General features: G+C 36.7%; 1 protein-coding gene and 1 pseudogene across 1 annotated transcript in view; one reads left to right on the top strand and one right to left on the bottom strand.

Annotated features, from left to right (window-relative positions):
* The window catches only part of RFX7 (regulatory factor X7), a 174,496-nt gene that overhangs the window by 110,924 nt on the left and 51,376 nt on the right, over nt 1–12,196 (bottom strand). The gene's annotated exons all lie outside the window — the stretch shown is intronic.
* On the top strand, nt 6,575–7,029 carry LOC122742067 (annotated as a pseudogene).

Below are 12,196 nucleotides of genomic sequence, written 5' to 3'. Positions count from 1 at the left end.
AATGTCCAAAGATTTAACAATGAAATCCTAAAAGAAAAAAGTGGTTTTATGAACAAATAACAAAAACCATTAATAGTTACGCAAAAGGAAATTTAAAAAATAAAATAACAGAAAATTTTCTGGAAAGCAGCTAAAGAAGTCCTCAGGAGAAAAGATAATCTCTAAAAACATACGTTAACAAAATAGACAAGGAAAGGGTTAGTGAACTGAAAATGCATTTTTAAAAATTAGAAAGGCAACAAATAAAAACTCCAAAATAAAATGAGAAGAGATTAAAAATGAGAGATATAGAAACTAGAAACCAAAAAGTCTATAGAAATGATAAGCACTATCTGTGTGACCCTTGGCAAGTCACTTAACCCCAACTGCCTCACCAAAAAAAAAAAAAGAAAGAAAGAAATGATAAACAAAACGTAAATCTGGTTCTTTGAAAAAATTCACAAATACGATGAACTTTCAGCCAACCTGATTATTTACAAAATAACAAATGACCACGATGAAATCATATAACAAGACAAAAGGAGGACAAGCAAAGATGGTTGACTAGAATAAAGTAAACAGTCAAATTATCGCTTACAACCATTCCACAAAGACCTAGGAAACATACCAGATTTAAGTAGCAGGGAATCCACAGAAGGAAAAAAATCAGTTTTTTTTTCCCATAACAAGTCTATATAGTAAAGAAAGAGAAGTCTGTGGGCACTTGGGACCTAGCCAGGAGTGAGCTGCTCTAAGTTTTCCACTGCAGGGACTTAACTAGGGTCTACGCACCACAGTGATCCAGAACAAGAAGAGGTCACACATTAGGCAAAGAACAGCCTGACTTGGTTCAGGGAACAGGAACAGGGGTCAACCAGCAGGTCTGTTCATTACTACACCTTGATGAGCGACAGACCTTACGTGTCCTGAGGAGGAAATGTGCATAGAAGTAGCACAGGCCCTAAGCAGTTATACTGAGTGGAAGGGAAGGAGGAAGGGAGGGAGGGAGGCTAGGTGGCCTAAAGATATTTCAAGAAATAAAAAGAAAATATCTAGATCTTTTTTGAACCAGAGGGCAAAGTGAAAATAAAAAGAATCTACCAGTCACCTCCTGAAAGAAACTTCAAAATGAAAACCCAGAAACACTAAAACCAAATCCAGTTTCCAAGTCAAAGAAAAAGTACTGTAAAACAGTCAGAAAAAAAAAGAATTCAAGTAGAGAAGTAATTCAACATCAGCAAAACAAATCAAAATAGTTATGTTAAAGAAAAATATATAAAATCAACAAAATTATCTCAAGTGATACTGAAAAGCTTTTAACAAAGTATAACTCTCATTTATGCTAAAACCTACAAAAAGTATAGGTAAAGAGGGATCTTTTTTCTAAATATCATAAAAAAATCTAACACCAAAATCAAGCACCATATAGAATGGAAACACTAGAAGCTTTCCCCCAAAATTACAGAAATAAAGCAAGGATGCCCATTCTCACAGCTATCATGTTACATAAATCTAAAAATATTACCCATGGAAATAAAACAAGAGAAAGAAATTAAGTGTAAAGATAAACAAAGAGGAGATAAAATCATCCCTAAATGTGGACAACATGAACACAGACTTAGAAAACTGACAAAGATTCTGAGACAATAGCATTAGCAAAATTGTCCACATAAATCAACAGCATTTCTATATAATAACAAAATCAAAGACATGACAAGAAAAAAGGAAATACCACTCAAAAGAACTATGAAATACATAAAATATTTAGGGATCAATCTACCAAAACACACAAATGCTCCTTAAGGAAATAAAGAACTTAAATAGTTAGAGGAATACTCAGTGATTATGACTGGGCCTGGCTTATGTAATAAAAATGACAATACTACCAAAGTTAATTTGTAATGTTAATGTTATACCAACCAAACTATCAAAGGGATACTTTAGAGAACTCAAATAAATAAAAACAAAACTCATTGGCAGAAACAAAAAATCTATAATAGTCAGGGAAATAATTTTTAAAAGTAGGGATAAAAGGGGGACCATAACTTTCAGATCTCAAACAACATAATACAGGACCATTAATCAAAGCCATTTGGTACTGGTTTAAAAATTAGATCAATGGAACAGACAGAAACAAGGGAGAACCACAATGGAGCTCAACAACCCTGTGTTAGATTAGTCAAAAATATAAGCTTCCTAGGAAAGAATTCCCAACTTGATAAAAATTTAAAGGAAGATTGAAGAGCAATCTGGCAGAAATTAAGCTAAGACCAACATCTCCAATCATATTCCATTATAAATTCAAAATGGATATGTAACCTTACTATTAAAGATCACACTATTAAAAAATTAGAAAAGAAGCAATCATATATCTTGAATGACAATAGAACATTTTTAATCTTTGTTTCCTTTCTTTAAAATATTTTTATTATCTTTAGCATTTTCTTTTTAATTTTTCAGTTCCAAATTCTCTCCCTCCTTCCTACCCACTGAGAAGGCAAGCAATATGATATCAATTATACAAAATATATTTCTATATTAGCCATATTTTCAAAACAAGCAAGAAAAATAAAGTGAGAAAATTATAATTCAATTTGTATTCAGAGTTCATCAGTTCACTCTCTGGCAGTAGATAGCATTTTTTTCATTATGACTCCTTTGGAATTGTTTTGGATAACTGTATTGATCAGGTTATCTAAATCTTTCACACAGTTGATCATCATTACAATACTGTTATTACTGTGCACAATGGTCTCCTAATTCCACTGTGCATTAATCAGTTCATATAGGTCTTGCCATGTTTTTCTGAAACTACCCCCTAGTCATTTCCCACAGCATAACAGTATTCCATCACAATCATGTGCCACAACTTGTTCAGCCATTCCCCAATTGAAATCTCCTCGATTTCCAATTCTTTCTCAACACAGAAAGAACTGCCATAACTATTTTTGTACATATAGGTCATTTCCCTTTTTCTTTGATCTCTTTGGGATTAAGATCTAGTAGTAGTACTCCTGGGCCAAAAGTTATAAGTATAGGTTTACAGCCCTTGGAGTCTAGTTCCAAATTGTTCTATAGAATAGTTAGACCAGTTCACTCCTCTACTTCATTAGTGCACCTATTTTTCCCTCAGCCTTGACAGCATTTGTCATTTCTAATAAATGTGAGGTGGTACCTCAGAATTGTTTTAATTATTATTTCTCTAATCAAAAGTGATTTAGAGAATGTTTTCAAAAAAGTTTAGATAGCTTTGATTTCTTCTTCTAAAAACTGCCTGGTTATCTCCTTTGACCATTCATGAATTAGAGAATCGCTCTCATTTTTATAAATGTGACTCAGTTGTAGACTGAGTATATATTTGAGAAACGAGGTCTTTATCAGAGAAGCTTGCTATAAAATTTGTTTGATATTACTTTATTGTCTATGGTATCTTTTATTTTTTAAAATAAAAATATTTTATTATTTTCCAGTTACATGTAAGGATAGTTTTCAACATTTGTTTTCGTAGGATTTTAGTTCCAAAATTTTCCTTCACCCTTCCTTTCCTCCCTCCCCCCCCAAGACGGAAAGCAGTCTGATATATGTACAATCACATTAAACATATTTCTGCATTAGTCATATTGTGAAAGAAGAATAAGAGCACAAGAGAAAAAACTCAAAAAAGAAGGAAAAATCCCAGCCCCAAAGTAGAAACTGCATGATTCAATCTGCATTCATAATCCACAGTTCTTTTTTTCTGGATGTTGAGAACATTTTCTATCATGAGTGCTTTGAAATTGTTTTGGATCATTGCACTGTTGAGAAGAGCCAAGTCTATCACAGTTGTTCATCACACAATGTTGCTGTTACTGTGTACAATGTTCTCCTGGTTTTGCTCCTCTCAGTCAGCATCAGTTCATGTAGGTCCGTCCAGGTTTCTCTGAAATCCTCCCGCTCATTGTTTCTTACAGCACAATAGTATTCCATTACATTGATATACCACAACTTGTTTAGCCATTCCCCAACTGATGGGTATTCCCTCAATTTCCAATTCTTTGCCGCCACAAAGAGAGCTGCTATAAATATTTTTGTACGTGTGGATCCTTTTCCCTCTTCTATGATCTCTTTGGGATACAGACCTAGCAGTGGTACCACTGGGGCAAAGGGTATAGACAACTGTATAGACTTTTGGGCATAATTCCAAATTGCTCTCCAGAATGGTTGGATCAGTTCACAACTCCACCAACAATGCATTAGTGTTACAAATTTCCACATCTTTTCCAACATTTATCATTTTCCTTTTTTGTCATATTAGCCAACTGGATAGGTGTGAGGTGGTACTTCAAAGTCCTTTTAATTTGCATTTCTCTAATCAGTAGTGATTGAGAACATTTTCTCATATGGCTGTATATAGCTTTAATTTCTTCATCTGAAAACTGCCTGTTCATATTCTTTGACTAGTTCTCAACTGAGGAATGGTTTGTAGGTCTTATATATTTGATTCAGTTCTCTATGTATTTTAGATATGAGGCCTTTATAAAAAATACTGGCTATAAAAACTGTTTCTCAACTTACTGCTTTCCTTCTAATCTTGGTTGTGTGGTAAAAATTATTTGTGGTAAAGATTAATATTGAAAATTTTAGCTGAATCATTTGGGAGGGGCCACATACCTGGCTCACCCTGAGACTGAGCATGCTACTAGGCAGCTTTTGAAGGACCTCCCCTTTTGGGGAGGAAAAAATGCCAGCTCCACCGGAAGGCAAAGCAACTTCCGGTGGGCAGGGCATTCAAAAGGTTGTGCTCTTTTGGCCTAGAGAGCAGTCTCTGACGGTGCTCAGCTCGTTGTGGCAGTTTGGAAGCACATGCTTCATGCTCGGTCTTGGGCATGCTGGTTCTGGGGCTGGCAGTTTGAGATTTAGTGAGTTTTATAAAGGAAAATCCTAAATTCCTTTGAACTAGCTTAATCTCTGGGATCGCATAGACTAATCTTAGAACTAAGACTATTCATCTGTATTTCTACTTCCTTATTTCCCTAACTGATTTCACCTTTGTGGTCTAATTAATTCCCAAGCAATAAAACCTGATCCTTTATAAACTAAAGCTCAGAGGCTCCTTTTCTTATTGGCCTGGGAGGTATATATAAAAGGGAAAGTTAAAGGGGGAGATTAATGCTCAGTATATCCAATTTTGGCCTTCATGGTTGCACTGATTTTGTTTATGTAAAAACTTTTTAAGTTAAGATAATCAAAATTTTTATTTCATTTGGATTGTCAAACTTATTGGCATACAGTTGGGCAAAATAGATCCTAATTATTGCTTTAATTTCCTATTCATTGGTGGTGAATTCACCCTTTTCTTTCTTCTTCTTTTTTTTTTGCGGGGCAATGGGGGTAAAGTGACTTGCCCGGGGTCACACAGCTAGTAAGTGTCAAGTGTCTGAGGCCTAATTTGAACTCAGGTACTCCTGAATCTAGGGCCAGTGCTTTATCTACTGTGCCCCCTAGCCGCCCCCTCACCCTTTTCATTTTTGATACTTATAATTTAGTTTTCTCCTTTCTTTTTTTAATGAAATTAACCAGAGGTATATTTTTTATTCATTTTTTCATAGAACCAGCTCTTACTTTTATTTATTAATTCTATAATTTTCTTACTTTCAATTTTATTAATCTCTCCTTTGATTTTCAGGATTTCCAATTTGCTATTTAATTAGGGAATTTTAATTTGTTCTTTTTCTAGTTATTTTAGTTGTATGCCCAATTTATTAATATTCTCTTTCTCTATTTTATTCATATAGGAATTTAGAGATATAACATTTCCCCTAAGAACTGCTTTGACTGCATCCCAGAAGTTTTGGTATGTTGTCTCACTACCGTCATTTTCTTTTATGAAATTATTATTTCTATTATTTGTTCTTTAACCCACTCATTCTTTTAGATGAGACTGTCTAGTTTCCAATTAATTTTTGGTCTATCTTTCCATGTCCCTTTATTACACATAAATTTTATTGCATCATGATCTGAAAAGGATGCATTTACTATTTCTGCCTTTCTGCATTTGACTGTGAGGTTTTTATGCCCTAATACATGTTCAGTTTTTGTGTAGGTGCTATGTACTGCTGAGAAAAAGGTATATTCCTTTCTATCCCCATTCATTTTTCTCCAGATCTATCATACTTAATTTTTCTAAAAATATATTAACCTCCTTAACTTCTTTCTTATTAATTTTGTGAGGGACAGCTAGGTGGTGCAGTGGATAGAGCACCGGTCCTGGAGTCAGGAGGACCTGAGTTCAAATCCAGTCTCAGACACTTAACACTTACTAGCTGTGTGACCCTGGGCAAGTCAACCCCCAATTGCCTCACAAAAAAAAAAGAGAGAGAGAGAATTTTGTGGTTAAATTTATCTAGTTCTGAGAGGGGGAGGTTGAGGTCCCCCACTAAGATAGTTTTGCTGTCTGTTTCTTCCTGTAACTCGCTTAATTTCTAAGAATCTGGATGCTGTACCACTTGGTGCATATATGTTTAGTATTGATATTATTTCATTGTCTATAGTACCTTTTAGCAAGATGTAATTTCCTGCCCTTTCCAGTGTTGACGGCCCAAGCAAAGGGGCAGAAATGGCACCTCACAAGGGGAAGGAAAGAAGGAAGAGCAGGTCATCAGCCTTGGACCTCAGGCTGCTGAGGGAAAGAACGTGTTTGGTGTCTGTCATATTTTTGCTTCCTTCAATGACACCTTTGTCCATGTGACTGATCTCTCTGGCAAAGAAACCATCTGCCGAGTGGCTGGTGGGATGAAGGTCAAGGCTGACAGGGATGAATCTTCTCCCTATGCTGCTGTGTTGGCCGCTCAGGACATTGCCCAGGGATGTAAAGAACCAGGCATCACTGCCCTTCACATCAAACTTCGGGCCACAGGGGGAAATAGGACTAAGACACCTGGCCCTGGTGCACAGTCAGCCCTGAGAGCCCTGGCACGTTCTGGAATGAAGATTGGGCAGATTGAGGATGTCACTCCAATCCCCTCTGACAGCACTCACAGAAAGGGTGGTCGCCATGGTCACCACCTGTGAATATCGTTTGTTGGATTATATTTGGTCAATAAAAGTGTAACGATGTAAAAAAAAAAAAGATGTAATTTCCTTCCTTATCTCTTTTAATTAGGTCTATTTTTGCTTTTACTTTGTCTCAGAAAAGAATTGCTACCTTCTGCTTTTTTTACTTCAATTAAAACATAATATATTCTGCTCTAGCCTTTTACCTTTATTCTGTGTGGATCTGCTTCAAATGTGTTCCTTGTAAACAACATATTGTAGGATTGTCGTTTTAAATCCAATTTGTTATCTGCTTCCATTTTATGGGAGAGTTTATCCCATTCACATTCACAGTTATGATTACTTTTTATTTCCCTGCATCCTATTTTTCCCCTTGTTTATACTTACCTCTCTTCTTTCCCCTGTCCCTTCTCACAGTGTTTTCCTTCTGACTACCACCTCCCTCAATCTTCCCTCCCTTCTATCAGCCACACCTCCCTTTTGCCCTTTCCTCTTTTGCCTCCTAGTTTTACCCTCCTTTCTATCAGTACTCCACCCTCTTCTTTACCCTTTCTATAGTCAACTGAGTGTATATGTTATTCCCTCTTTGAGCCAGATCAGATGAGGGTAAGGTTAAAACAATGCTTACCCCTGCCTTCTTTCCCTCTATTGTAATAGGTTTTTGTGCCTCTTCATGTGATGTTCTACCTCATCCTGTCTCCTTTTCCTCTTCTCCCAATATAATCCTTTTTGTCACTCTAATTTTCTAAATATATCATCACATCAAAATCAACTTATGCCCACACCCTCTGTCTATGTGTACTCCTCATATTAGCCTTAATAGAGAAACAGTTCTCAAGAGTTATAACTATCTTCTTCCCATGCAGGGATGTAAACATTTTAACCTTATTGAATAATGTGTTTTGTTTTTTCCTCATGTTATGTGTTCCCCATAAAAAAGTGATTTTTATTCTCTCGAGCCTTGTATTTGTAGACTGAATTTTCTGTTGAGTTCTGGGCTTTTCATTTGGAAGGTTTTTAAATGCCCTATTTTGTTGAATGCCCATCATTTTCCCTAAAAGTTTATGATTAATTTTGCAGGGCAGAACATTCTTCCCCCCCCCCACTCCTCCCCCCACACACATACAAGAAAAAAAGAAAGCCTGTACATTCTTGGTTGTAATCCAAGTTACTTTGTCCTCCAGAATATCATATTTCAAGCCCTTTGATCTACTAATGTTGAAACTGGCAGGTCCTATGTAACACTGATTGTTTCTCCTTGATATTTAAATTGTTTCTTTCTGGTTGTTTGAAGTATTTTCTCCTTTGCCTGATAATTCTGGAATTTGGCAATGATATTCTTTGGAGTTTTCTTTTTTGGGGAGGGGAGGGAGGTCTCTTTCAGGGAGTGATTGGTAGATTCTCCCCCCCCCCTTTCTGGGCAATGAGGGTTAAGTGACTTGCCCAAGGTCACACAGCTAGTGTCAAGTGTCTGAGGCCAGATTTTAACTCAGGTCCTTCTGAATCCAGGGTCAGTGTTTTATCCACTGTGCCACCTAGCTGCCCCCCGGTGCATTCTTTTAATGACTATTTTTTCCTCTACTTCTAAGACAATGGGGCAGTTCTCCTTGATAATGTCATGAATTATGCTGTCCAGGCTCTTTTTTTTATAATGGCCCTCAAATAGTCCAGTTATTCTTAAATTGTCCCTCCTGGATCTATTTTCCAAGTCTGTTGTTTTTCTGAAGAGATATCTTACATTTTCTTCTACTTTTATATTCTTTTGATTCTGCTTTACTTCTCCTATTGTCTCATTGAGTCATTAGCTTCCAACTGCCCAATTCTGATTCTTAAGAAATCATTTTCCCCAGTCAGCTTTTTCACCTCCTTTTCCATTTATCCAATTGTATTTTTAAGGTGTTATTTTCTTTTTCCAAGTTATTGACTCTCTCTTGCATAACTCTCATTTCTTTTCCTAATTTTTCTTCTACCTCTATTAATTGGTTCATAAAATCCTTTTTGAGCTCTTCCAAGAGGGTTTCTTGGTCTTGAGATGAATTCCTCTTCTCCTTTAAGGCTTTACATGTAGGCATTTTGACATTATTGTCTTCCTCTGAGTTTATGTTTTGGTCCTGTCACTGTAGTAATTTTCTATGGTAAGGGTTCTTTTCTGTTTCTTATTCATATTTTAGCCTATTTCATGCTAATTTTTAAAGTTGTGTTCTGCTCCTGGGGCACAGCATGCACTGTCCCAAGTTTCTTTTGCTGGAGGACAGGGGCCCAGTCACTGGCTTTCTACTCTGAGGTCTCAGCAGCTTGCAGCTTGTTACTACACTTGAGTGCCTCACCCTACTTACGCCTGTTGGGTAGCAGATACCCCAATTGGCACATTATCTTCTGCATTGAAGTGAAGAGCCTCATAACTGATCTGCTGTGCCACTAGCTTGCCGAGTTAGGACTGAGGGTCCTCAGTTGCTGATCTGTACTATGGCTAAGTCTTCTGCTGGCTTGCCCAGACACCCTCTGTGCTGAACTGTACTCAGCTTTTACCCAGGTGAGACAGTCCTTTTCCTAAGACCTTCTAGGTTATCTTCAGCCAGAAGATGGCTTCACTCCATCTTTTTATAGGTTCTGCAGCTCCAGAATCTGTTTAGAGACTTAATTTAACATTGTTTCCAAGGGAAATTTGGGAGAGCTCAGGCAACTTCCTGGCTTCTCTCCACCATCATGGCACCTGGAACCCAAGAAACTCCTTTTTTACTGCTCTAATAATGATAAAGTTTTTAGAAGTTACATGTTTCACCTTCCCAAATAGGAATGTAAATAATTTAACTTTATTGAGTTCCTTAGGATTATTCTTTCATGTTTACCTTTTATGATTCTCTTGAGTCTTGTGTTTGAATGTCAAATTTTCTATTCAGCTCTGGTCTTTTCATCAGGAATGCTTGGAAGCATTTTTCCCCTGAAGGATTTTACTCTGTTTTGCTGGGTAGAATTTTCTTAGTTTTAATCAGAGCTCCTTTGCCTTCCAGAATATCAGAGTAAGCCCCCTCATCCTTTGTCATGCCTGATAAATCTTGTGTGATCCTCACTATTGCTCCACAGTATTTTAATGCTTTCTTAATTTAAAAAAAATTTTTTTTTAATTTGGTGGGCGGGGCAATGAGGGTTAAGTGACTTGCCCAGGGTCACACAGCTAGTAAGTGTCAAGTGTGTGAGACCAGATTTGAACTGAGGTCCTCCTGAATCCAGGGCCAATACTTTATCCACTGCACCACCTAGCTGCCCCTAGTGCTTTCTTTCTGGCTACTTTCAGTATTTTCTCCTTGCCCTAGGAGTTCTCTGGAATTCAGTATAATATTGCTGGGAGTTTTAATTTGGGGATCTCTTTCAGAAGGTGATCATTGAATTATTTCAATTTCTATTTTGCTCTCTGGCTCTAAGATATCTGAACAGTTTTCCTTTATAATTTCTTGAAATATGAAGTATATACTCTTTTTTTCTCTAATCATGGCTTTCAGGTAAATTATCTCTCCTTGATCTACTCTCCAGGTCAGTTGTTTTTCCAATGAGATAGTTCACATTTTCTTATTTTTTTGACTTTGGTTTATATTTTCTTGATAACTCATAGAGTTATCAACTTCTACTTTCCCAATTCTAATTTTTAAGGAATCATGTTCTTCAGTGAACTTTTGTATATCCTTTTCCATTTGGCTTATTCTGCTTTTTTTAAGAACTTCTTTTCTTCAATGTCTATTTTACCATTAGGTAAATTCTGTTTTGTAAGGTGTTATTTTCTTCAGTATTGTTTTGTGCCTCTCTTACCAAGATGTTAATTCCCTTTTTATAATTTTCTTGTATTACTTTCATTTCTTTTCCCAATTTTTCCTCTATCACTCTTGGCTCTTTCTTTAACTCTTCTGGGAATTTTTATTAGGCTTGGGTCCAATTAGCATTTTTCTTTGAGGCTTTGTTTGTAGCTGCTTTCACACTGTTGTCTTCTTCTGAGTTTGTCTTGGTCTTCCCTGTCACCATAGTGCCTTTTTGTGGTCAAATTCTTCTTGTTGTCTGATCATTTTTCCTGCCTATTTCTTGACTTTAATTATGTTAAAATTTGGTTCTGCTCACCTGGGAGTATGAAAGCACCATCCAAAGCTTCAGGCTCTTTTGTGCTATTGTTTTCAGAGCTTGTTCTGGGCTTCTATAAGCTTTTGGTACTTTCCAAGTGGTATGATCCAGGGAAAGGTGTGGTCACTGCTCTCTTGGTCTACACTCTGGTCTTTAACATGGAGGGGCTACTGGACCCCTGCAGCCATAAGCACTAGCACTCTCTTTACCTTGGAACTGTGAATAGGGTTCCTGTTCTTTTGTGACTCACCCTCTAGCACGCTTCTCCACCCTAAAATTGTGACCTGGAACTGTGTATGGACAACAGAGTTATCAAACAGTACCAAGTATATCCAGTGACATCAAAGGGTCCCCGGAAATCTCTTTCTAACCAGTTGTCTGGCCTCCTTACTGTCTCTGGGCTGAGAGCTCCTAAAGCTGCTGCCTTTATGGGCTCTGGACAGGTTTCTACCCTTCTGTCACAATTTCTCCTGTCACCCTTCTAAGTTTTCTTAGGCCAGAAAAATTTCACCTTGACTTTTTGTTGACAGTACTACTCCAAAATTTGATTTGAGGTGTTATTTTAAAGTTGTTTGAATGGGAATATTGAAAGAATTCAGCTGGGTTGCCTCTAATCTGTGATCTTGGCTCCTCTTTGTCTCTTTTTAGGGAAAGCTAATCTCAGGAGATATATTCTTAACCAAAAAAAGCAGGCAATTACAAAAGATGAAATTTATAACTTTGATTATATGAATCTGAAAAGCTTCTGCACAACCAAAATTAATGTATCTAGGGTAAGAAGGGAAGCAGCTAAATATGAAAAAAATCTTTATATGACATTTCTAAAATAAAAGTTTGGTATATAACCATGCCTCAATAGAAAAGTATTATAAAGATATGAACAATTCTCAAAAGAACTGCAAACTATCAACAACCATGTGAATGAAAGTTCCAAATGAGCAATACAAAAGACAAATTCAAATCAGAATAACCTTGAAGGTTCACCTCACATTCAAAAAATAGGCAAAGATAATAAAGATTACAATAGTCAAAGGTAGAAAGGTTATGGGAAGACAGGCACATCATTGGTAGAGCTGTG

Source organism: Dromiciops gliroides, chromosome 2 (genome assembly GCF_019393635.1).
Source record: "Dromiciops gliroides isolate mDroGli1 chromosome 2, mDroGli1.pri, whole genome shotgun sequence".
NCBI classification, from domain to species: domain Eukaryota; kingdom Metazoa; phylum Chordata; class Mammalia; order Microbiotheria; family Microbiotheriidae; genus Dromiciops; species Dromiciops gliroides.
This window is presented reverse-complemented; position numbering and strand designations above follow the sequence as displayed.